Here is a 4,921-nt window from a genome sequence, read left to right on the forward strand (position 1 = left end):
TATTTCATGTTTCCATACATGTCCTCATTCATGTACTATAAGGTAAGTGATGGCGGTCTGTTTATTGTATTTAATTAACTTTAAAAATTAAAAATATTGAGTTGTTTTCCAAAAAATGATAACATATTTCAGCTTTTATATCAAAAGCATTTATTTTTTCTCATATGGGATTTGCAAATAGAGGACATGGAAAAGGAAAGAACCCCATATAATAACGTCTAGACAAATTAGCCCTTCAGGCCCCCATGACTAGAATCAATACAACTGTTTTTGGCTTCCAGCTGAACTATAATGAGATCAATGACTTTTTCTTTTAAGCATGCAAAGCGCTTAACATCTATTTATTTTCACATAACACTTTGCAAGCAGGTGGCATTCCCATCCTGCTCCTAACACCCACAACGAGTTTGGTCCAAACTCACCCTCTTTACAGAGCTTCCCTTTATTGTTAATTGAAGTAAACAACAACAACATAAAAACCTCGCCTTAAGCTTTTTCTGGGCTTGGATATAACTATGTTTTTTTCCTGCAGGCCCTTTCTGCTTTTAACCCTAATTCAACCTACCTCAGACAGAGCCCCAATTCCTTTTATTCTCTGAGTTGGAGTTAATAGAACAAACCCATTCTGATTGCCACCGCAGGTCAGTGCATCAGCTGTACATCTGTTTGTAGGATTCTAACACCGGACACCAAGGTGAGAATACATATAAACATCCTTGCAGCTTCATTGGTTCTGACACTCTATTTCACAATCATCTTCTTGTCATCACTCCTCAGGCAAAATACTTTAGGTCCAATTCTGCGCACAGATAAGGGGGGAGGGGCAACTCTCATTGATATCAGCTATAGCGGCATTCATGTATTTGAGGGCAAAATAGGGTCCATTGCAAAGATCATTTCTTATCTGTGGGCATCAAAGCCAGGCAACAGCTCAGAAATTGAGCTGTCAGTCAGGAACTGGGCCCATTGACCCCAAATCCTACAGGAGTAGGGGGCAGCAGAGTTTCCTGCACCCCTCTCAATTTCCTGTAACTCCCACCAAAATAATTGTTGTTTGAGGGTCTCTGACTAAATACTGCTTCAGGTGGCACCATGTACTCTATCTCTGCCTTTAGGCAAGGGTAGCTTCTGTAACCCCAGCAAAGGGAAGAGGGGGCAAAAGCAATGGAGGCCTAGTGGAGGGAACAGAGAGTTAATCTGTATGATCTTTCTGCCCCTTTCCGGGCTTGCAGGGGACCTGACTATCAAACAGCTACCTCACATGCCTCACTGGGCTGATCTGACCACGCTCAGGATTCGTTAGGCTGTTACAGAGCTCCTGTCTGGGAGAGTAGGAAGCCTTCCTAGTCCTGAGGATTTGGCCTTATTGTAATGCCTTTGCTAGCAACAATTATTCCGAAGCAATTTCAAGCAAGAACATTTCACTACTGAATATTTTGCTGATGGATTTTCCAGTTTATCTACATTTTCATGATGAAGTGGTTCATCTTTTGGTTTGATTTACCAATGTATCCGATAGCTAACTGTCATGACCCATGGGTCTCAAACCCAAATCTAGAGGGGTCCTGTAAGGTCATCACACTCAAGTCCTCCAGCTGATGAGCAGCAACTAAGACCAGGAATCCTTGAAGTCCAGCTCAGATGGGCGGCTCCACCCCTGAATCCCAATTGGTGGAACACCAAAACTCCTGATTGGCTCCTTTCCCTTACTTAAGCGAGAACGAGCAACAGGAAGGCCATTTATACAATTGGCTTCTGTCCTATTTTGAAATGCTCACCCCACTGCTACTCGCTCGTCTCCTGGTCCTAACCTCCTGGTTTCCTGACTCAGCCTGATTCCTGTATCTGACACGTGTTTCCTAAGCTCTGGCTAATGTTCTGATCCTGACTTCCTGGTTTTCTGAGTTGGCCTGATTCCTGGTATCAGACTGTTTGTTCCTGACCTGGGCTCCTGTCCTTCTGGTTCTGGACCCTGGCTGGTGTGGGGACCAGTCCCCCTGCTCTACAGTAGCCACTAGGATCAGCTGCCTATGTCCTGACCCTGACACTAATGTTCCACATGTTTTTGATCTGTTCTTGCATCTGCTTCTAGTCTGTGGAGATCATCAAGCAGAAAGGATGAGAAATATATCATTAGCCAAGGGTTCAACAGAGTGTAAAGTGAAAACCTCCTCAATCTATTCCTTTAATTCATAGGCAATGTTCCGGAGTTCCAAGTACCTCTTGCCCATCTGGAGACATAACATTTGCACTCCAGCCTCATAATTGCACATTGCATTAATTTCCTAAGCAAGGTGAGCATTTCATTAGCAGCATGAAGCAAAGTAAGTTCATGCAAAGGATTAGGCTAAATACTCTGGGCCAAATTCATCTGTGGCATAACTCTGCTGGAGTCTGGTCAGTTACACCAGCTGTGAATTTGGCAATCTATATTTTATTTAGCAATCAATGTCTTTTAAAGCTGCCTCTTGTCAAAATGAATAATTCAATGTTTAATTAGGGCAATTTAAAAAGTTCTCAGCATTGACAGCAGATGGATTTTGTGGTGCCGACATCTTTATTTATACATTCAGAGCTTTATAAAAGTGGCTAGTTCAAATGCTGATTGGAAGGCTATGCTTCTCTGTGGGCTAACTTAGATTTTTTTTTCTTCCTATGAAATCCCTCAGATGGATACATTCTTCTGTGTGGTGTCTCCTTGCCTAGTCTTTGGAAATCATCCGAGAGGATGCTCATCATCATTATTCTTGGATCTTGTTTGTACTCTGCTCTGCCATTCAAAGCTCACCTTTTCTGTGCAGTGCTTTTGACAAAAGTCTTGCTGATGGAAAACAGGTTATCAATCCATTTTCTCAGCTCCATTTTTAATACCTATATAAATGTTTAATTAAGGAAACATCTTATGTGATATCTCAACTATTTTTTGTCTTCAGAGATCATTTGCACACCAATATCAGTTATATTTTCTCTTCTATCACCTAAACTGCTGCAGGTGTTGGCAGGATCATATAAAATTTGTTTGGAATTTTTGTAACAAATAGAAAATCAGGGAGTAGCGGAGAATCTAAGTGCTTTCTAAGTGTTTTCTACTCAGAACATCAAATTTATAGAATAGAATTTAGTTTTATTTCAACTACCATTTATACTAGAAGGATTTCCAAGTTTGTACAAAGTACTGAGTTAGTTTCTTCTAGTGCAATTATGATGTAAAGCAGTCATGCTCAGAAATAGCTCACATTCAGCTCTGGATATTAGAATCTGATTCACAAAAAGACAGTTCGCCAGGACACTGGGATTCTCCCCTACTGTATCAGAAAAGACTAAAGAGCCATGGGATTTTTAGCTTTCACCTACACAACCACCAATCTGGAAGAAGGGACTGTGATTTAAAACCAGACTGAAGAGTTAGCACCTCAAAAAGGGACACGTATGCTTCCACAGGAACTCAGTACTTTACTGTCAGCATTGAATATGAGTCCAAGGCATGATAAGTTGTGTAATGGTTAGCATAGCTGCCTTTTACATAGTTAACTGGGGTTCACGTCCTAACCAGAATCAAAGATCAGATATGAAGAAGGGGATTAGATACCATGGTGATGGTTATGATACAGGAATCTAAACACAGTAAGCCCATTGCTGCATAGCATTGTAGCCCAGAGAGGAAAGTACCTCCTAGAGAATTATCCTGATACTGCTGTGGGCCATAATGTAGATCACTCACAACATCAAAAAAATAAACAAATGATAATAAAATGTAAACAGCTGCTGGTGACAGGTGTGAATGAGCTGCTGTTCAGTTATTATCCCCTGAGTTCTGTTCCATCCCTTCAAGATTTTATACTCTTAAACCTCACGTTAAATCTCTTTTTTTCTTTTTTCTTTTTTTTGCTGCAATGGCCATGAAAAGACAGCTAAAGGTCTGCTGCTACCAGGAAGCCAAAAAACAAGGCTCTTTCTCTTGTAAGGATTCCCCTTTTTTAAATTCAGCTCTAAAGGACTGCAGCCTAATATGGGAAATTCCACTAGAGTTCCTTCCATAAAAGTGAACCCCTAATTTTGTGATGCTAGGCTCCTAGATGTTAAGCAGGGCTACAAGCAAGACGTACATCCAGGGCCGGCTCTACCAATGTTGCCGCCCCAAGCAGTGGCTGCCAAATTGCCGCCCCCGCAACAGCAGCGGAGCTGCCGCCGAATTGAAGAGCGGCGGAGCTGCCGCCCAAAAGCCACTGTGGCAGGAAGAGCGGCAGAGCGGCCGCCGACTTGCCGCCGCAGGACACGGACTGCCGCTCCATTATGAATGCTGCCCCAAGCACCTGCTTGGAAAGCTGGTGCCTGGAGCCAGCCCTGCATACATCTGATCCATAACATACATGATGTTCCACAGAAGTCTCTTAAGATTATAGATCAAAGAATGAAGTCCTTCTCCTCAAGGCAGCACCATTTGGAGAAGAAAATATTGGGCACGGGTGCATATCAGTCCCTCCTGTTTTCTGCCTGTGGAACATAATAGTTCAGTCTCCTGAGGGCTGTAATATTCTGGTCTAATTCTGGGCTTGGTGTGGGGGTGACTGGGTGGTTTTAGTGGCCTGTGGTAGACAGAAGCTCCGGCTGGATGATCTGGCAGACCCTTCTGACCTTAAAGTCCATGACTATATCTGTCCTTGAAACCTCTTGTAATGAACTCTACCTTTTACAAGGATAACAACTTTCTTCAAAATAAAGTGGATGAATGTAGCAACAAGATGAGACTTCTTGCAAAGACATTTTAGGGTCAGCAGAAAAAGGTGAATCAGGAAACTCGGAAATTTTGGGCGGGGTGAAGGGAAAGGATATGCTGCCAAAGAGGAAGGTTGGAGTTCATTACACTAGCCTAAGTTACAAAATCCCTGGAGGTAAACATCCTGTAGTACTGCCATTCTGG

This window comes from Chelonia mydas, chromosome 7 (genome assembly GCF_015237465.2).
Source record: "Chelonia mydas isolate rCheMyd1 chromosome 7, rCheMyd1.pri.v2, whole genome shotgun sequence".
NCBI classification, from domain to species: domain Eukaryota; kingdom Metazoa; phylum Chordata; order Testudines; family Cheloniidae; genus Chelonia; species Chelonia mydas.